The sequence below is a fragment of the Nanorana parkeri genome, unplaced genomic scaffold (genome assembly GCF_000935625.1).
Source record: "Nanorana parkeri isolate BGI_ZX_2015 unplaced genomic scaffold, ASM93562v1 scaffold294, whole genome shotgun sequence".
NCBI lineage: Eukaryota > Metazoa > Chordata > Amphibia > Anura > Dicroglossidae > Nanorana > Nanorana parkeri.
Window position 1 is genome coordinate 337,513 of NW_017306562.1, and position 22,873 is coordinate 360,385.

Below are 22,873 nucleotides of genomic sequence, written 5' to 3' on the forward strand. Positions count from 1 at the left end.
TTTAGAACTAGCAGATCAAAGAAAATATAATGTTTACCTAACTCAACATCTAAGTGCTTCTGCTCCTGGGCATGTTTGAAAACTCAAGGAAAATTAATTAAAGGGTACCCCGCTTGTAAAAAAAATTCTATCAAAATATATTTTGCTACACAAACCATTTGGCACTATAGTGTTAATATCAATGACTAGTTCATTTTACAGCCATTATTTTCTAAGACTGGCATGGCTCTGTTGTACAGAAGTGTTCTTTTCGCTGTTGGTGTACAGAACTCCCTTAGAAATGTAATTGGCCGCATATTTTATTGGATCACTGCTGTTTTCACCAGTTTTCCTCTTATTACAACACTGGGACTGATCATGTGACTATAATAGGCATACCATCCCAGTTAGACAGCTCCCACCTTTCCCTCATTTGGAAGGATTGTCTCTCTTTTTGAATCAGTACCTCTGTCCTTCTTTCATACACAGTTGTCCCTCTTTTTGGTCTAATTAGTGTATTATCTTAACTGCCAAAACTGTTAGACTGCAGTAAATCTTCCAACCAAGATCTATATTATTGCATTTGTGATTCTGAAAATCCAGTATAATGAGAATGTAGTGCTCTATGGCACATGCAACGCTGCGCAGCATCAGGGAGACAACTGTCTCTTGCTGATTCTTGCAGCCACCCACCGATGACATGCTACAGTGCATGATGATGTAAGTGTACAAGATGGTGGTGCAGGAGCTGGCATGCGGCAGAGGATTGCCAGATTGCAGCAGGACAATGCTGGATTTGCCGGATATGTGAGTATGTAATTTCAGGATAACCCAGCGAACACAGTAAGTAGGAATTTAAAAATAAGGGGTAGGGACTGAATTTGATGCTCTATAAGAGCATCAACATTATGGAAATGATTGATTGCTAATCAAGATGTAAAGTTAGAGACCTTCCAGAGCAAGGTCACATTTTTTTTACAATGGTATGCCAAATAACCTGTATGTCTTTATTTTTTATAAAATGTACATAAAAATGATTGAAACTTGAATTACTAAGTGAATGGAATACATAAGTGAGTTTCAAAAGAAATGGCATGGAGTAGGATATTTTCTAGAATTCTTGCAATGTATGTAACTGATGAAAACATCACATTTACGCTTGCAAGCTACATTTTAGGAAATAGAAAAATCTTGTTTAGGTGATCTTTTACCCTGTTTTCTACATCTTGAAGGGCTTATGATAATAGATAGCAAAACGTTACTTTCAACCCACAATGTCTGTGCCAGCTGTAAAACATGTGTCCCCACTGGGGAGATTCCTGTCTCCTCAAAACACACCTTTCTAGTGAGTTGTAGGTTAAAGATGGGTTTGAAAGTCTTACAATTTTTTTTACTGTCTGGCAATTGTGACAAAAAATGCAGGAAAATCTTCCTACTGGGAAAGAGACAGCTATAAAAATATGAGAGAGGTATCAATCTATCTACCATGGAAAGAAAACATTTTGGCTAAATTTGGGGTTTACTTCTTTTACCCTTTCAAGTTGATTTGTATGCATGTAATGGTAATAGGGTGCTCCCAGGATTGTACATCTTGGGAAGGCTGGCCATACCATCACAGGGCCAAACTTTGACTAGAAAATGGACAGGCCAGTGAGGTTTAGCCAGAAGGTTTTCAAAATGTAGACAGTAATCTAGGAGTATAGACCAGCTAAACATAGACAGCTCTATTGGGCGAGCCAAGTTAGGTCTCTAGCCATTGACCTTTGCTAGACGTCACAAGATTCAAGCATTAATAACCAGGGTAGGGAGTTAACATGTTGTCAAGAGTCAGGCCACATGAACTTTAAAAAAGGCCAGAACAATTGAGGTCAGCAGCAAAGGTCAGTCAAAATAACAGCAAACAGTTAAGCAATCATTATGCTTGTCAATGCCTGCTGATGTGCAGATATTCAGGTAGACAGATATGCAGGTGGACAGCATGTCAAAGGACATAAGGAGAACGTTAGTGCATGCATTTGTAGACACCTTGCTCTAAGTGGGGTGACTCCTTACATTTAGTTCTGTTACTGTGTGCATCTGCCTGCTGCTGGGTGCGACCTTGCCACAGAGCAGAACATCCAATAATGTGGTATTATTAATATCTGTGTGTCTCTGGCCAATCACTAGAAGGTTCAAGGCCAGTGGTGCATGTCGGGGAAGACATTAATATCTGGGTCTTAGCATGTGAGACTCTTTACCCGAGGGACGGTGCATATAATGTGTACTGTCTGACCAGGTCTGTAGACTGCAGGTAGTCAGGTATGGATCCAATTGAGGTCTGAAGTTGTTTCTGGGCTGGAGAACCAAGGAGGAACTTTGTCTGCTGGAGGTACCTGAAAAGCCAGGATGGGCTTGAACCTCAGAGAGAAGTCTGGTGTTCCGCCTAGGAAATTCTATGCTAGATCTGCTAACCAACAATACACAGTGATACTGCAATCAGTTTAAAGGCCCTCTGCACTATGACGCTGGAAGTGGTCGGTGTGTCTGAGTTCTGTACTGTCATATATGTCTGTAGCCCTTTACCTTCTCCCCCATTTTTGTCGCTTATGGAGTAAAATATTAGAAAATCCTTAAAGTGACTGGCACCCAACTTTACTTTCACATCCCAGAAACCGGGTAAGGAGTCATCCCTCAGGTGAAATATTAGCCCATCCTGCCTCCGAAGTCCCCCATATGCTCCTAAAGGTTCTACACATACAAACACAGAAATTAAATCTGGAGTATAGGAGGACCCATCAGATGTAGCTAAAGAGGAGCAATACCTAGAAAGAGAACAAAGAAGCACACAACAGGAAACCTTTGCTGTTGAACTAATTAGAGATCTGCTAGAAGGATTATCAAGTGAAGCCCAATCTGCATCCAGCCACTTTCTATAGGTGTTCCACGTGGCTTACTGTAAGACAGGCAACTGTTAGTCACTCAGTTCTGTATTTATTCAGTAATCACTTTAGCATCTTTGCTTGTTTACTTTTGAGAGTCATGGTCTATGATGTCTTATGCTATTTTTTATGTTATAATGTACATTATGTTTAATTTGAATATTTGTTTGTCGAAAAAACTGTGTGTTGCTTTGAAAAGACTGGAAGACGGAGAACAACTCCATATAAACAGCTGTCTGAGTCCAAGAGAGGCTAAAGCGTCAGCATGCCTGAGGCTCATATGTCACACTACAAAAAAAAAATGCATCAGATGAATAAATGCACTGTTTCATGACCAAAACTAATTTCAATTAATTGAGGCCATGCACACAGAACAACAGGTATTGGTCAGGCGAGAAAAATGGCAGAATGTGATGATCAAAAGCCAATAAAGGGTTACAATACACATCATTTTTATAAACTAAGCTATGTAAAATCAATTTAATTATCATTTTAGGTTAGTATGATAAGGTTCCTGAGGATCATCATATATCGGCAGATGATATTTTGGTTTAGTGGGAAGCAGTATCTTCCAAAGAACAGCTGACCTTGTGTAGTCCCATAGAGGAAAACCCTTAGGAACAATCATGCTGTCAAAAAGTTCCCCCCAGCCTATCTAGGAAGAAAAGGGCATGGGGAGGCTCAATCAGACCTGTCATCACAACTGAAGACCCTAGTACACCAGTAATCATTTACTTAAAGTAGGACAATGCACTGTTTAAAGGAGAATTATGAGGCGAGTGATTTTCACTCAGCCTCATAATCTGAGCCGACCTGTGACAATGAAACTGTCACAGGTCGGCTCAGTAGATTGGGAAGTGAGCGAACACATACCGTCGCTCGCTCACTTCTCAATCGATCCCTGCAGAGAGCTGTGACTGTCACTCACGGCTCCCTGCAGGGATTCCCCCCTCCCCTATCCGATCCTCCAGCGCTGACTGGCAGAATGGACGGGGGAGGCTGCGGGTACAGCTGGCTCTGCCTCTAAATAGGCAGAGCCAGCTGTCACTCACGCAGTTGGGTGGATCCAGACAGTAAGGCCGGGATCCATTCCGGCTGCGGCATCTTATTATACCGCGAGCTGTAGCTCGTGGTATACTGAGCTTTGGGTGACGGGAGGACGCTAGTTTGTGTCCTCCCGTTACCCTTAGGAGAACTATGGGGAAAAGCCCTAACCCATTAGTTCTCCTTTAAGTCTGACATCAAAACACTGTAGAAAGCAGTTGACTTGCTACAGAGAATAAAGGTTCAAATGCCAAAAGAGTTGTGTTCAGTGATGAGCTTGGTAACTAAAGATATACCCTGCACACCTTACAGCATTTAGGACCTAGTATGCTTGAAAAAGCTGTGGTGCTCGTAGTGATGTCCAGGGATGGCACCGGGGCGTTATCCAAGATTAATAGCAATGATGACCACCAGCACTCGCAGAATGAAGTGAATCCTTGTGTTATTTATTGAAAAATCATGTCACATACAGTATATTACATAGCCAATGTTTCTGAACCACGCAGGGTCCCTTCACCCAGGGCCCTTTAGGTCACTATGTTTGCATTGATCAAGGGACCCTGCGTGGTTCTTAAACATTGGCTATGTAATATATGTGACATGATTTTTCAATAAAAAACAAAAGGATTCAATTCATCCTGCGAGTGCTGGTGATCATCATTGCTGTTAATCGTGTTCACTGATGAGTTTTTCTTCTGTTAGGGCTGTTTTTGTTCTTAAATACAGAGGAAACTGGCTGAACTAGGGGTGATATCAGGATACTCTGTACTGGCTACTCTAGGGGTGTTTTTTTGGAGGACCATCTTGTCTTGAGGACATGGTTTCACTTGCTTGGTGCCAAAGACACTATCAGTTGTGTTTGTGAAGTAGTGTGTTACTTCTGAATTTTGGCTTCCATTAGTGAGCATGCCTCTCATTTTTTGTTTTTCTCTTGACTGGAGTGTCTCTTTTAACCATTGTTCACCAGGCCGTTACACCCTCAGTCATACTGTAAAATAAAAATAACAAGCTTTTCTTACCTGGGAATAAAAGCGCAGCCAAGAACCCATCAAATTAATTTTGTTGTCATGACAGGATATTCAGTGCAGTACCATATTTTACTAGACATTTATGATGTCTGAGTGAAATAAGTGGAAATTGTAAAATGCTCAAATGTTCTGGGACACAGAGAACTGTCAAATATAGATTTTTTTTTTTACTGTTGAAAGTTGTGTTCCTATAAACTCCTGATTCAAGCACAATGTCATATTTATGTCAATGAAGGTTAGCATGTAAAAAGAATAGAATATCCCCTATGCACTTAGTGGAGGCCATGACAGACGGGTATAGAGAGACAATGCTTGTATCACATGTTACCGTTGTGTTTGGTTTCTGCCAAGAGTGCACTTACATACAGTACACAAGCCAGTTTGTATAAGAGCCCATTTACACTTGTGTGCTGAAGTAATGCATGCTTGACTGTAGCACACAGTCATACACATTATTCTTAATGGCACCCCACGGCACCTGGGATGCAACTATGTTGTAGCACATCACAATGCAAAATTATGCATTGCTGTGTGCTGCGCTTGAGAAAATAGTGCATGCATGATTTTGGTTTATAATGCTAATGTTAACGTATTTGCATTTTTTATGCACTGTAACGCGCCTGAATAGTGAGAATGGGTCCTAAGGGTTCCTAGTTTAGAAATCACAGGTGACCATGCCACAGGGAATACCTGGCAATGCTTCTTTGATGACTGAAAGTTGAGGAAGCTCAGGGGCTGACTGGCAACTTTTATCCCAGGGGGCAAGTACAACCCAGAGGCCCATGGTGCAGCAACTTGGCCCCCTTCCCCCTCTGCCTCTTCCCCCGCCTTCTCCCCGCCCCTGTCTGCCACTTTTGCCATCCATGTAACGGTAGTGTGAATGTCTTTATCGGTTTAGGAAATGTAAACCACACTGGTAGTGGAAGGATGCCTCGTTAGCTGGTGGTATTCTGCATTTCGCTGTATAAGGGGACTACAAATCCCAGCAATAATACATTATACAGCACAATGCAGAATACCACCAGCTATAGAGGACTACAAGTCCCAGCAATAGTACATTATAGCTGGTGGAATTCCGCATTGCGCTGTATAATGTATTATTGCTGGGATTTGTACTCCCCTATACAGCGCAATGCAGAATACCACCAGCTATATAGGAGTACAACAAATCACAGCAATACATTATACATGCAGTGTATAATATATTGCTGGGATTTGTAGTCCTCTATAGCTGATGGTATAATATACAGTACAGCGCAATATACTGTCAGCTATAGAGGACTACAAATCCCACCATCCCAGCAATACATTATAGAGCACTGTGTGTGGTAAAGTGCAGGCTTACCTGAGCAGTCTTCCAGAAACTTGCTTCTGAGATCGGGCTTATCTGTCGGAGGCTGTCATCCCCTCACGCCTGCTCCTCCTTACTTATGCGGTGTGTGAATGCGGGGGTGGGTCTGGCAGCAGCAAGGGTGAGGCGGGGAGGCGTGTGGAGCGTGTATGCAGCCGGGCCTGGCAGTGACAAGCATGAGGCGGGAAGGAGGTGCGGCATGTGGAGCGTGGATGGGAGCGGGTCTGGCAGCGGCAAGCGTGAGGCGGTGAGGAGGTGCAGCGCGTGGATGCGGGTGGGTCTGGCAGCAGCAAGTGTGAGGCAGGGAGGAGGTGTGGCGTGTGGATGTGGGTGGGCAGGTCTGGCAGTGGCAAGCGTGAGGCGTGGAGCAGGTGCGGCACGCGGCATGTGTGAAGCCGTGAACAGGGACAACTAATCGAAAGCTGATTCATCGATGATTAAAAATGTTGGCAACTTTTTCAATCATAGATTATAATCGACTTAGTCGATTAGTTGTTGCAGCCCTACATTCATCCCTGATTTCTGGGCACAGTCTCCGGATTCAGGAGACCGTCCCCTGACAAATTATGTCCTCAGGAACATAAAATAAACCATTTTTAAAAAATGGTTTATTACTCACCTGATCCCTGGATCCACCGACAAGCGTGGCCTCCCATCTCCCACGCTGTTAGAAGCTGCATACAGAGCATGCTGGTTACTACTTAAACCGGCGCGCACTGTGTGCAGCTTCTGAGAAGATATGCTATTAGCATAGCGAGGAAGCCGGCTGCGCATTTTGCATCGCTCCCGCTACGCTAATAGCGTATCTTCTCAGAAGCTGCACACAGAGCACGCTAGTTTAAGTAGTAACCAGCACACGCTGTATGCAGCTTCTAACAGCGTGGGAGACAGGAGCCCGCACTTTTAGTGGATGCAGGGATCAGGTGAATATATATATAATTAAAAAAAAGTTTGTTTTATGTTCCCGGGGATAAAATGTCCCCGGGTTTTATTTTAAAAATGTTGTCACCTTACCTTGGCCTGGTGGTCAGTGGGGGGCTCCATGGACCCTGGTTGTGTGGGGGGGTGTGTCTGCTGTGGCCGCAGCAGCTCTCTTCCTCTGCCGCCTGTTTGTCACCTGCACCCGGCCGGCCCGCATCCGATGCGGCTCTGCGATCGGCGGCCGCTCGGTCCTCAGAAGTCCCAACCGGGTGGCCCTCTACAGCGCCTGATTACAGGGCCACGTCTGCCTGATCCAGCAAGCCTGGATCGCATATCGAGGCGATCCAGGCTGGCTGTACCAGGTAGACGCGGCATGCTAGAGAGCCCCCTGCTGGGGCCTCCCGAGCACATCCTTGATGAGCAGCGGCCGCACCGATCACAGAGCCGCGTCGGATGCGGCCGGGTGCAGGTAGCATCGGGGGTCAAGCGGCCGTTCGTGGTGGCATCAGAGAGGCCCGGGGGGCAATTGCCAACCTGCCCCCTGGCCCAGTCCGCTACTGCCTTCTATGCAGTAACAACTGAAATCAGTGGAAAACGATTTCAGGAAATGGGACAATTTTTGTAACCAGTGTTGTATATCAGTTCTTTTCAAAAACGTGGCAAATGGCAACCTCTCTGTGAACATGGCACCCTTACAAGGTAGTCACTGTGGAAATTTGACAACCTTTGTGTGAGATCTACAAATATTTCCAAACTGATCTGAACTCATGTACTCAGAATGTTGCTGTCTGTGTCCTGTTGGGAAGATTCCCCTCTTTGATAGTAAGATTTCTCTTTATGCACTAATATGGTGACAACTGTAAATTCTGGATTTCCCATCACTTTCTGCCCAGTGATAATGGCCACTAGGTCAAATAGAGAGCATCAACCTCCCCACTGTGGACACAGAGAGCAAAACAAACGTGAAATAAATTCTTACCCTACCACAGTCCATCCAAAACTAAAAAAAGTTCAAGACAAGCCCTTTAAGGGGAACCACTGGTACATGTATGAAGTTTTTGTGCACCTGCGTCTACCATTTCCCATGTGATATGCCTTAAATAAGGTCACAGAAAGGCTTATTTGCAATTATAAATGGCACAAACTGGTCATCTAACAGCTATGGTATTTCAGAGTACAATCACACTTCTGTATCAATTGCCTACACGGTTGAAAATCTGAGAGGATTTTCCTTCCATGGAGCTTTTCGAAGGGTTCTCTGGAAGTTAGCGAGAACCCAGAGACATGCTGTTCATGATCCAATCCTGACAATATATGCAGGATGAGACAATAATCGTCAAATGTCTGTAGTCTTTATCGGCTCACTCGATCCACAGCTTGGGAGGATTAATCCAATGATTACTGTACAGCTCCAGCACGGGCATGTGTATTTGACAGTTTTCTCCCAAAAGCATTGTCTGTTACCTTGATGCCAAGTGCAGATGTCCATGCTGCTAAGACTTGTAGCTCTCAGCTGCTAAGTGGCTAGAATTACCCTTAATTCCCACTGCCAAACTCCAGGAAGTTAGAATGGGGTGCAGCAAACACTATGTAGTGCTGTATATTACATACTCCAGCTCAATGTAATCCGTACATTGCTATACACTATATACCCCAAACGCTGCTATATTTTACATTTCCTATACCACGTTTCTCTGGGTTGTACTTTCCTACCACTGTGAATTTTTCTCATAATGGGGAATTTGTTCCTGCTCATTGAATGAGCATGCTTTTTGCTAGAGCATAGTGAAAAGACCATTCCTGCAACATGTAATTTAGATGTATAGTTGATTTAATAATCTTACGCTACAAGGTGCCCAAAAATGTGATTATGTCGAAAAAATTCTACAGCTATAGATTTCTCCATCTCTGAAACACACACACACACACTATATATATATATATATATATATAAACACACACACACACAGTTAAGTTGCCGTATTAATTGAAAGGTTGGTATGTAGCTATAAAATGGAGTGACTGTGGTCTTCTGGTCCGTCAACTGGTAGGCTTGTTTCAGTGTTTAAATAAAATGATTTGTGTTTCTACCTGAAGATCCGACTTATTAAAGTATTACCCTTAATTAGAAATGCAAGTTTGCTTGTTAGACCAATCCGTAACCAAGACAAGGCATATACGAAAAAGGTTTAACCCGTTAAGAGGTAGCTGGTTGAAAGAGGTTAACTATGGATCCGGACAAGCAAATTCATTGCAAAAAAAGTATACATTTATTTAGAAAAGTCAATTAGGACATAACCATTTGTTCATTGTCTACCGTTAAAAACATTGAAGCATGACAATCAATTTCAGATTTGTAAATAGACAGTTGTATAAAAAATAAGTGCTCTCGTTTATATTACACTTGTGTCACGACCATGGGGGAGGGAGACTGGTGTGCTGAATGTGTTAACACCGGTCTAGCTCCCACCAATGGAATCTCTGCATTGGAAGAAACCTGTAGGAAAAAGCTTTAGTGGCTACGAAGATAAACCCAAGAAATAAAGATGAATTCCTTGGAAAATAGCTCAAATAAAAATTGGTAATTCCGGTGTCACCTTTACTCCTCATCTTAATTCAACGAGTGTTCCTAGGATTGCAATTGTTGCATAGATTTTATTTCTTTTGTCAGGTAGATTCAAAGTTTTTTATTGGTTTCCATATTTATAGGCTTCAAAGCGCATACAACAATAGAAAAAGTGACAAAACGGTTATATAGTTATCTAACATATATGTCATAATAACAGCATAACATAGCGATCGATCATCTTACAACGCCAACAGCGCAAGAGGTGCATTCGTTCATTCTCTCATGTTCTGGGTACCGCTATATATCACCTTATCTATCGGTACTAAATTCCTCTAGGTGGGAGGTTTACATCTCCCACCAGGGGGAAAATTAAATGGAAACACTTTTTAATTAAAGAAAAAAAGAAAGAAAAGTATTTGAAAAATAAAAAGGAAAAGTTTGACACAAAAACAAAAAAAAAACAAATATAGACTTGCAAATTCATGGAGTTTTACTATCCACGGCCTTATCTAACCCAAGGACGTGGGTAGGATGCCCGACAAATTTGAAATCCCTTGGTGCGTCAGCCATGGTTTCCACACTTCTTCGAAACTAAAATATCTGTCTTGTGATATACTATGAAGCTTCTCATGAATCATGACCCAGTTTAGTTTGGACAGAACCATAGAAATTGGAACCCTTTCTGATATCCAAGATCGAGCTATGGAGATTTTAGCTGCTAAAGAAAAAAAGAACAAGAATTTGCCCTGGGCTCTCGAAATACCTGGAACCGGTTTGTTCAGAAGTAAGTATTGCGGATCTCTCGGGATATCACACCGGAGGATCTCAGAAAGCAGGGCAAAACATTTATTCCAAAAGCAGAGAATTTTTGGACATTGCCACCAAATGTGGATCATGGTGCCTTGCTGGTTGCAACCTCTAAAGCACAGGGGGCTCTTCCCGGGGAACATAGTTGCCAGCCTAGCTGGAACAAGGTACCATCTGGAAAAAACTTTATAATTGGCCTCTGCTAGGGAGGCATTGGGAATTCCCAGCATCAGTCTCGAAGTACACTGTTGCCATTCTTCAATGGGGAGGGTAACGCCAAGGTCAGCTTCCCAAGCAATCATATAAGCTAGTTTCGTAAATGGCCCGAGTAGTATGGCGTATATTACGGAAATCCCCCCCACCCTGTTGGTCGGACCCCCGCAAGCACCACCGCTCGAATGGTGTCATTAAGGGGGTACCACATTCTGGGATACACAACGATTTCAAGTAGTGCTGTATCTGTCTAAATCTAAACATTTCAGACTCCGGCATATGTAAAGTATTTAAGCAGTGAGAAAACGAAATTGGTTTGTGTAGCATTATAAAGTCTCCAATCCTATACATGCCCTTGTCCACCCACCATTGAAATGCTTTAGGCTGTAATCCCGGTATAAAGCATGTATTATTGAACAGTGGTGCGAGGGGGGTATGAGATGAGACAATCCCTTCTTTAACCCGGAACCTATCCCATATAGCCAGGGAATGCACCAAAGTAGGCAGAATATTTTTCGGTCTCAGCCTAGTAGTCATCCATTTCAGTGACTCAAGAGATATACCCCTAAGTGAGCTAACTTCTAATTTAGCCCAATCAGGGATAGCGGTCGCAGAGTGTAGAGAATGCAACTGCGGCAGCTGTGCCGCTCTATAATAATAAAGTAGATTTGGAACCGCTAGTCCCCCCTGGTGTCTAGGTTTATAAAGAACAGTATGCGAGATTCTGGGGTTTTTATCACCCCAGATAAATTTGCCCATGTACGACTGCATTTTAATAACATCTCCTCGTTGGATCGGAATTGGTAAGGTCCTGAAATAATATAACATTTTTGGGGTTAGGGTCATTTTAATCAAATGAATGCGCCCGAGCCAGGATAGATTGTAGGTGGACCATCTTTCCATGTCTTCCCTGAGGGCTTTATATAATGAAGGATAATTAGCTATGTAAAGTTGCTCATATAGCGGAGTAATCTTAACACCTAGATATTGAATAAAATCCAGTCTCCATTGGAATGGGAATGAGCCCTTGAGAGCCTCCCACACATCCATTTGAAGATTAGTATTAAGTGCCACAGATTTAGAAGCATTGACTCGGATCCTGATATCTTGGAAAATTCGTCTAACAGGGCCATCAGATTGGGGAGCGAGACAAGGGGGGAGGTCACAAAGAGTAACATATCATCGGCGAAAAGAGCACATTTATGTTCCTCTGACTGGCAGTTGATACCTCTGATATCCAAGCTGCCTCGAATCAATATAGCTAGAGGTTCAATTGGCAGTGCAAAAAGCAATGGTGTCTCGTCCCCCTGCGTATAGGAATAGATTCTGACAAATAGCCCTGTGGTCGAATCTTCGCAGATGGAGAGGAATATAACACTTGGACTATATGTAAAGAGTGAGGTCCAAACCCCCAGCGTTTTAACAGTTGCAGCAGGAAATCCCAGGAGACCGAGTCAAATGCCTTCTGAAGGTCAATAGAGAGTAGCATACCATTTTGAGGGTGGGAGCCCCTCCAGGAGTTGTTAAGCACCGGGATAAGATCGATAGCCCTCCTGACCTGATCCGGGCCCTGCCTGCCCAGGATGAAGCCTACCTGATCCCGATGTATGTAGTTGCCTAAGAGTGACTTTAATCTATTTGCATATATTTTAGACAAAAACTTAATATCATTGTTGATTAATGAAATCGGTCTATAATTAGAGACCTCACCTGGATCCTTATTAGGCTTTGGAATAACGCTTATGAAGGCTCTATTCAGATCCAGGTCCAGGGAGGCTCCTGAGTGAAGGGAGTTAAAGAAAGCTTCCAGATGAGGGGCCAGGATCTCTACATATTTCTTGTAGTAAGATACTGGTATACCTTCTGGAACTGGAGCTGATGTCGCTTTCGCCGATTTAATTACAGCTTTGATTTCTGACAAGGCAATAGGAGATTCAAGTATTTGTTTGTGCTCAACTGATAAAACAGGGATAGAAAAGCTATTAAAAAACGTCACCATCCGGTCTACCGGAGACCGCTTTTGAGCTTCATATAATAAGGAGTAGCATCTGTAAAACTCCTGAAGCACTCTTCTAGGGTTCTGAGTATAATTGCCAGAAGAGCATCCAATTTTGGGCATTGGAGCATTACGGATTTTGGGGGACAATGTGGAAGCCAAAATTGAGCCTATTCGGTCTTTATGCACATAATACCTGTTAGCCGACCACCGTAAGCTTTTTTCTGCCCTTGTGGTTAGGAGCAAATTTAGCTCCGTTCTCACTGTATCAATATGGTGGAGGAGGGAGGGGAGGGGCTGATATTTATGATGTTGAGTCAATGATTCTAACTTCCCCTCTAGTTCTGTCACCTGTCTGGAAGTTTGTTTTTTGAGTCTAGTAGACTGTTCTATAAATTTGCCCCGAATTGTCACCTTATGCGCTGCCCAAACCACCACTGGAGCGATATTTAAGTCACAATTCTGGGCAAAATAAAGGGAGAGTTGGGCCGAGATTTAATCACTAAGCGAAGGTATGGTTCGTAATGATTCATTTAGCCTCCACTGAAATGGTTTATTACAGTAACATGCCTGTGAGATGGACATCGTGACTAACAAGTGGTCAGACCAGGCGATATCTTTAATTTTGGAGGAGATCACTCGGGGGACCAAATCTCAGGTAAACTACCAGCATCAATTTAGCCGTGTGTACAGTTAACTCGTATTTGGCTGACCCGATGGGAGTCAATTGTATGTACGGAATGACTTGCAGATGCAGGCTTTTGAAAATTAAAGAAATTAAACAACGAAACAAAATAATGAGGCTCCTTGTTGGACTACTTTGTTGGTATTTTGTAGCTTCAATGTGTTTCTCCTTTACTTTCAATCTCAACTCTTTTGTGCTCAACTGATAAAACAGGGATAGAAAAGCTATTAAAAAACCCAAGGTTACTGTTGTTACTTGGGTTTCCTTGGTTTTCTGTTTATCATTAAAGCCGCCGGCATGAATTTGGCCGTATGTGCAGTTAACTCCTTCTTAGCTGGCTACAATGTGCCGTGATAATTATGCTAGGAATGTAGTGGTGCAAAGTTCATCTTATTTAAAGTTTCTTCTGGACAGACTGCCGCAAAGTCACCAAAAGTTAACTGACCGCCTGCCCCTTTTCCTTTTCCCGCTATATTTTTTTGGGGGGCTGTACTTAAGAGTGATGTTTAAACAATATACTTAACGGATGTGTATAGTAGTACAATCACTCACGTTACTGAAGATCCATATGGTCAGAGCGGTTCAGAAACTTTTCCGATGTAGTCCAATAGTTCAGTGGAATAGGAACGTATCCTGTGGATGCAGCTCCATCCAAGATGCAAGATTAAAGTGGTGCATCTACTTAGCAGACTTTTGATAGCTTCTTAGGTGTCCAAGATGTGACCTACTGGTCAATAAAGAGAGAGACCCCTATTTTGGGGTTTTCGTGAGTAAGTATACGATCAGTGTAATCAAGATCAACTGTCTGCTCATGGCATTCTGTCTTGTTTCAGTGTTTATCCTTAAGCTTGTTCCGATAGTTAGCTTGTTCTAACTATCTGGTTTTCAGAGAAGCACCTCCACCTTCTGCTGTGTGCACAGTAGCCGCTCATGTGGAACAATGATAAGTACACAGCACTCGAACATTTAACGTGTGCACATAGCGAAAGACAAACATTTTATCTCCAGTCTGCTTTAGAGCTTATTACCAAACATATTCATGCTCAGTCAACCCTGCTGGACCGCTCGATTGAGGCAATGAGCATTTAACCAGGGCATGGGACAGAAACAATGGGATCTATGACAAAAATACGGTCAGTCATAATATTTAAAGTGGTTCCTGGGGATATTGATGTATGATGATTATAATTAAAGAGCATTATCTTTGCTATTACTTGAATTCTGAAATACTAATATTGTACACTAAAACCTGCATTACTGAGGTAAACTCTATAATGTGATTTAATGGATACATGGCATGACAATGTGAGTTTGGACACAGCTCTAAACTTAGCAGCTTTGTTTTTTTCTTGCTCAGCAAAGCGGCCAACAAGGAGAAAGAAGAATAAAATAAAAATGTTTTAATGAAATACTTAGTGCCACAGCCATCCTTCATGGAAAATATTTTTTTACGGAACTAAAATATATTGAAATTTGCTGTCTTTTGTCTGTATGAATTAATACATTCATAGATTCTGTTGCACATAAAACGAGTGTCTATTTTCTAGTTTTCTTTTCCCTCCACAGGCCACCCCTTTATCTGTAGACTAATGGAGAGCTGTCTTACCAAAACAATGCAATACAAAAAAAAAATCAATCTTACTAAAAATAAATGCTGAGAACGGTGATTGGGGACCATGGAAAACACAATACAATATTTAACAGTGCATAAGTATTTTAAGGTGTAAATGTGTCTGTGAGAAGACACCAAGATGTATAGTAAGGTAGCTCAGCTGGGAAGAGTTGTCCACAGGGTAGGGTGTTCACAGGCTGATGCACACTGATGTACTGAAAAATGTCTGAATTCTTCAAAGTGCATAAATCTTAAAGTCCAGTGAAAAATGAAAACGAAGCCTTAGAATGTGTACTAAGAGCACAGCCGTATTTACTTATCAGCCTTATCTAGTGCTTTTACCCCTTCGTGACAGGAGACACTGTACGTCCCGGCACTTTGTGCCTGTATGACTGGCCACGTACACTGTATGTGACGAGTTATATCAGGCTCTGTAATGCCGGTAACTGCTGATTCTCAGTATTGAGGCATTCATTGATGAAATAGTTAAGCTTTTGTAAAGGCGTTAGGTACACATATGTGATATAATTATATAGCCCTATCTGTCCTCTAAAAAACAATATATAATATGTGTGGGTACATTTAGTAAGAAAGTATATTACTGCTGTGGAAGAATCACACAGCAAAAATTTAAAAAGTGTGTCAGTCATTTATGAACAGAAACTGAAAACTAGCTCAGTCATGAAGGGGTTAAAGTAGTATTAAAGTCTCACACTTTTTTCAATAATGGATGCAGATCAAACGTATATACTATTTCCCAGCAAAGTATTTCTTTATATTTTTTCCTAAGCACTTAGTTATTATATTTCCAAACAGCTTGCTCCATCTCTCTCAGATCAGCTCCCCTGTCCAGTATAAGATCACAAGGGACAGAGCAAATTCCAGAAGCCATCCATCTACTAGAAGGAGAAGGGAGGAGGTGCACGGGGTAGGGGAGCGACTTGCCTTTCTGTTCTTGAGTGTTTGTAGAGACACACACAGCTTTAAAAAAAGCACATACAAGGGTGTCTCCATAGGACCTTGCAAGGTAGAGCAGCCACCCTAAAACAGGACATCAGGGCCAGTTTTCAGGGGACCAGATGATTTTGCAGGAAGCTAAAACGTTTAAACATCAAGGAGCAGCATCCATTGTAAGTGATTTCATCAACATTTGAAATAGCTTAAAAACCTTATGATTTGAATATCCCTTTAGTTCTTCATCTAGCCATTCACCCCAATCCTTTGTGTCAATAATTTTGAAACCATTTTGCTTACCTCTTTATGATGCAAGACAGGTAAGCCTATACACACCCACTGCATTCGCTGACTTATACATACAGGAAACCTACTACTTGAGTTAGACTTGATATTAGCCTTTTGCAGTCTACTGTAGAAGCTGTACAGCAGAGCTCTGCTGACGATGAGGGAGAAGCAGGAAAAGGAGACAATCAAGTGGTGCTTCAGTGCAAGAAGTATGCTGATAGGAGGAGAGAGTAGAGTGACAGAGAGATCAACGTATTAGTGTGCTGCTTCCTCTTTCGCTGTGCAGTTAAGAGGTGTAGGAGGAGGGAGGAGACCTATAAGTAAAACTGCATCAGAGAAAGGCCAGGACCCCTTCCCTGTTGGATAGGGCTATGCTGTGTGGCAGAGCTGTGTACATTTGAGACTGGATGGATGCAAATCCTATGGCAGATAATCCTATGGCAGATAAAACAGCACTCATATATGTATCTCTGTGTTTTTAGTTGTTTGCCTGTAATTCATCTTTAATAAAAGCTGCATATCTAAAACAACTTTAGAAATTATATTAACATGTAAATCTTATATAAGAATTTGGATCTAAAATTGGGTTTAGATCTACTTTAACAGGGTAGAAGGTCTTTCCACCGTCGGATTGTCTCCTGCTAATCTTACTTCCATACCCGGAGAACAACAAAGGCAAGTGCCCTATGGGCCAATATCACTCCATATGCAAAAGTGAAGCATGCAATTGCAAAATCGCCCACCACTCCTGAGTTAGTGATTATCTTCACTGAGTTTTTTTTCTTTGATCAGGTCCTATAGAAGAAAGATGATAGATCAACAGACTATTACAGCATCAGAACAATATATTAATAGCCACCATTTTGTTTTTTTTATTTCTTTCTGATGTTGGTTTTGCTGTCATTTCTAACAAATTCAGTCTGATGTGAAAGACCTAAACCAATAAAATAACTCCACCATCAATCCTCATGTAGGCAGCATCATTAATCATAGCAGCAAGAGAGAGTGACGTGAAACCTGTAAGGTCTCAGTCACACTACACTGCTGTAGTGGCTTACACGATGACTAGCAGAGCAATTAGCTGGACAAATGACCTAAGAGTCAAAGTGATAGGAATACTAGTTGTGTAAAAACAAACCAAACCATGAACAGACACTTGGATTATAATTTATAGCCAGATCCAAATCCCAGACATGTCGTATTTATATATTAATGTGTGGCCTTTAGTGGAGCTCATCTGTCAAAAGCTGATTTTTGCTTTTCTGATAGATATGTATGACCATAAAAAATGGTGACTGATGGAGCATGGTCTGTGACAGCCTCATGTTTCATACTGACCACTTGCAATAACTAGAAAAAGGAAGATGTCAAAATAAATACAACTGACCAGATACAGACCTGGGGATACCCTGAGCAACTCTGCAAGAGCTTTTAATTGCCTGATGAGCTCAACAAAACAAGTGAGGTCTGTAGTAAAATTTTTTTTAACATAAGCAGAGAACAATCAAGAAATAGATAAACTCTCTAAGGGCTCATTGACACAGGAATCGGCCGGCATGTACAGCTCCGTGCTGCGTGTAGGGCCGTATCGGGCAGCTCCCGGGAAGGACAGGCACTGTGTGTGATTAGTACGCAGCCCCGCCCTTCTCTATGGGACTACGTGGCCGTACGCCCCACTACGTTTGCACGTCCGTACGGGTGCGGGTGAGCGTACTCATATGCTGACAGGATGGATCCTGTCTGCGTCCGAGCCAGGAAACGCGGCCATGTAGTCCCATAGAGAAGGACGGGGGCTGCGTACTAATCACATGCAGCACCTGTCCTTTCTGGGAGCTGCCCGATACAGCCGTGCACATGCCGGCCGATTGTCGTGTGAATGAGGCCTGTCAACCACCCTGGGGTGCCTTCTGTCCTCCTCAGGGTGCCTTGAAATGTTCATACAGTATTATACCTTTCCATGGTGCAGGCAGGCTTCTGATGTAAAGGTGGATTCTGTGGTGATGGATGGCTCCTGCTGTGAAAAGAGGGGACTCTAATATTAAAGGAGGGCTCTGAAGTAAAGGGGGAATCTAGTGGTAAAGAAGGAGTGATATGATGTCAAAATGTGAAGAGGACTCCTGATGTGGTAGGCAGGGGGTTCCTGCTGTGAAGAGGGCTCTTGATGTGAAGGGGAGCTCCTGATGTATAAAGGGGCTCTGATGAAAAAGGCGGGATTCTGATGTGAAAGGGGTGAGGGGCTGTGTTACAAAAGGGAGAACCTCTTTAAAATCCACATCAGACCCCTATCTGGGATAAGGGATTGTTTTTTACTGGTTGAGAAATGCTGCTCTAACTTATCAGTGGTTCTTAAAGAATAGTAGAAAATGTGTTTACACACGGTTCTGGATCCTGTAAAAAACGTATTTCTTTAAGACATAATAGCAGACCCGCTAAGGTGTTTCAGGCAAAAGAGGAGTTAGTCATAGCCCATGATTAAGGCCTCTTTTGGCTGTAATGCCTTAGCGGGTCTGCTATGTCTGGTCTTATGCCTTGAATAAATAATAAAGATTTTTACTGGATCTGGAGCCGTGTGCAAACATGTTTTTCTATTGTTTATGATGGGGGGCTGGTGGACGCCTTGGTTGTGCACTGGAGAAAGAAGATAGTGTACTCTCTTCTTCAAGAATTAAACCATTTTCTAGTGCTTTTGGATGGTTGTTTGCTCCCCATAAAGGCAAGAACGTCAACAAGATCAATAAACCACTTTGTATTATGCATAGGGTTGTCATCTAGCCATAAAAATGGAGCTAGTTGTTAATGTTATTAATAATAAAGAAGCTGGTATTTTTTCCCAGGAAAGGTGGCAACCTTAGCTATTCAACCATCCTTCTCCATATATGAAATAATTTACAAAGGACTGATTAAAGGGGACATGCACCCTATTTGTGCTCAAGACCATAGCTTCTGGTACAGAACGTGATGTAAGATCTTCTAATGAATGATACTGTTCTGGTCACAGTTGTCTAAGAGGGTATTTCTCCTCTCTTTGGAAATGTTTTCTCACCTTCTGTGTCTCAGGAAGTGAAGGGCAATCTCCCCAAATGGAAGAAATGTCGGGGGTCTTAACAAATCCACACTCTATCCAACACAAAAAAAAAAAGCATGTCTTTACATACAGTAGAATTCAGTGCTAGATCTGCCCAAATACAATATTAGTAAAGGGCAGTCATTTCACACTGTACACAGGGCATATGTATACAGCAGTTATCTGGCATATACCAGGCATTCACTGCAGGTAAATTACATTTGGTAAATATCACATTCACTGCTTTATAAATTAGCTCCTTAGAAATTTGTGAAGAAAAAACATTTGACTGCTACACTTTTTAAGTGCTTGAGTAATGCCAGATGGTTGCTGCTACTTTCCTACTCTCCCACTGAGGTAACAGCAGGGGTGCCAGAGTTCATCCTAATCTCAGAGCAGATATAAAAATCACCAGGTTAATGCAATTATTTACTCATTAAAAAACATTGAAAGTATTTTTACATGTAAGCACCCGAATTTGATTTGGTATCAGCCTTTTATAATCGTCTGTACTGGCAGCTCAGATTGGGAAGGGAAAGGGGCAGCGCTAGGAGCCAGTCAGATGTACTTGGACATAATTACAAATCATTTGGCAGGTACAACAGCTTTCATATATACATGTCAGCTGTGTATTTAGCTGTTTTCCTGGAGTTCGGATTTAAAAGTAAAGTCCACTAGTTAGAAAAAAATAATAAACGCACACTTCTTCATAAAAGAAAAAAACATTTCATTTTTTTCCATTGGAGCCAAAAAAGCATTGCAACCGTGATCAGAGGATCATGGTTGGGATGCGACCAGTTACCCCTTCAGTTTGGTGCATAAGGTCATTGTTAATATTTAGTGCATGCACTGGGAGATGAGGGGCTGGCCATAGAGAATACTTGAGGCAGACTGCAGTTGTTCTTTATGACCAGTTACCCCCTCAGTCAGGTGCATAAGCTCAAATTAATATTCAGTGCATGCGTTGGGAGAAGAGGGGCTGGCCATAGAAAATCCTTGAGGCAGACTGCAGTTGTTCTTTACGACCAGTTACCCCCTCAGTTTGGTGCATAAGCTCAATGTGAATAGAAAAATGCAAAGTGTAGAAACAATGCAATGGTCCCATAATCATATATACTGCTCAGAGGTGGACAATTTTTTGTGGGCGGTGCTGTACTGGGAGAGTATAAGTGTGGGAGCTAAGTAATTGACCCTGAATCCCATGTTATAATAAAAGCAGACATAACATGCTTAATCAGAAAGTAAAGGCTGCAGTGTTATATAGAAACTATTCACAGTGTAATAAGAACACAGACTTTAGTCTTTTAAGCTCACTGAAGGATACAGAATGCAGTGGTCAGAAGTACATAAGAGTATCCCCTACATTGCCGATCAGCAAGTGCAAACATCGGTTCTATAATTGGTGTCAGTGGGGGTAAGAATAGATATACAATCAATGTATTTATTTAATTATTATTACTTTATTTGCTTTGTAACCTGTGTCTATATTTAAATTTAAAAAAAATGTATTAATGGATTTGTGTTTGTAAACAAATCAATTCATAGTACTCTGTTGTGGCATGAGTACAGTAGTAAGTCACCATTACCCTCACATCACTTGCTCACAATTGTATGAATGTCTTTGTCTACATTCAAACCCATTCATACTTTAGGAAGATAAACAGACCCATTCATAATAGCAATCCCTAAAGGCTGCTGCTGTGTGTCATGAAAAGGAGAAGAGCAGTCTGACTGAAGTAGAGGTGCTGGGATAGTAATGAATGAATAAGGGAAGGACTTTGCTGGGAGAGAAGCAGCTAGACACCATAGAGGTGGCCAGTAGGGGAGTAGTATGATGGGGGAAAGCTAGCTGGGAATGGAGAGGCCTCACTGGGGGTAGGGTTGCCACCCGGACAGTCTAGTTTTTGAGTCCTGTGTCCAGGTTTCAGGTGAATGCATATGAACTTATTCCTTAATGCACCAACAGAAATGCTGTATTTACTAGACTAGTTTTGTGGTGTGTTAACCACGTCTCCATCCAGAACAGTATTTTCTATTTCGCTTTCATGTAGTAGCAGGTGACTTCCTTGGTTGGCAGGCATTAGATAGGTGCTGTGCTGATGGTGGGAACATCATTGTCACCCAACAGCCACAGTTGGCCTTACAGGCATTTTGCAGCACAAGTAGAGGTTAGAGCAGAAGTGCACCTGCAACACTATGTGGCATGTTTGCAAGCTGGTGGAACCAGAAGCATGGGTATTATCTTGGCAGAACTCCAATAATAGATCAACCGTACAGTGAGCCCATGGTGGTGCCAGCAAGCTGGGCATTTGCTAGCTGAATAAAGTACTTTGTCATTTTGATGCTGTATACTGGAAAATTCTTGACAGTCATTGGAACTGTTCAAGAACTTTACTTTAATATTAGCTGCAAAACTTCTATCCCTGGGCTCTTTCCTGAGCCATGACTTTAAATAAATGTTATCTGTTTGAGTCTACTGCACCATATTACAAATATGCCTTCATACTTTGTGGTATTGTGTGGCAATCCCACTGTAGAATTGAATGTGATGATCACCTGGGACTCTCAGCCATATGAGCTGAGACGTTTCAGGAAGCAAGGGATTGTCTGGATTCTGCTTGGGATCCTGTAACTGGGAGGTTTCAAGGTGATTCTGGAGGAAAGATGAGATCCCTAGTCCTGGGTCCAGGCTTTAGCAGTGGCCAGCACTCGATAATTGCACAGGTGTGCACAGCCATTAAGAAAAGGATGCTGGCTAGGGGAATTGGCTCCTGCTGGGAAAAAGGAACAGACTGTGTTCAGGTGTCAGGAGAACGCCCCCAGAAGTCAGAGAGGAGTCAGGTAGTGAGTGTGCTGGAGGCACACTAGGACAGCCAGGGAGGCTGGGAGAGAACTGGTGAGGCTAGAAGAGCCGTGAGCCTGAGGGGCCTCCAGTATCAGCGTGGGTCAGCACTTCAAAGAGGACCAGTGGGTCAGAAGTGCTACTGTTTAAAGTGGAAGCCAGGAGGCTGCTATTGTGTTGTTTTAAAGCCTTGCAAGAATGTTATGTTGAACAACCCCTGCAAGGGTATCCAAGATGGATATATGAACTTTGTTTTGAATGAAAGTGGGCTACCGAGCGCTTAAACCGAAGATATTGCGAGTAGACTGCATTCTTAAGCGCTCACCATATATGCTAATATCCCCAAACATCACAACTTATAAACTGTCAAACTATGAGTGTGTAGGTGTTATTAACCTCTTGCCGTCCGTCCGTAGTAAAAAAAACGGACGGACGACACTGCTGCATTTGCGGGTTGCTTGCGCGCGCCCCCTAGCGGGCACGCACGGGCAGAAAAGACCCGACCATTAAACACACCCGTTACCGGGTGTTTCACATAAAGGCGATCAGCGGGTCCATAGCCCGCCGATCGCCTATATGTGCTCTTTCTTTTACACCCCCCC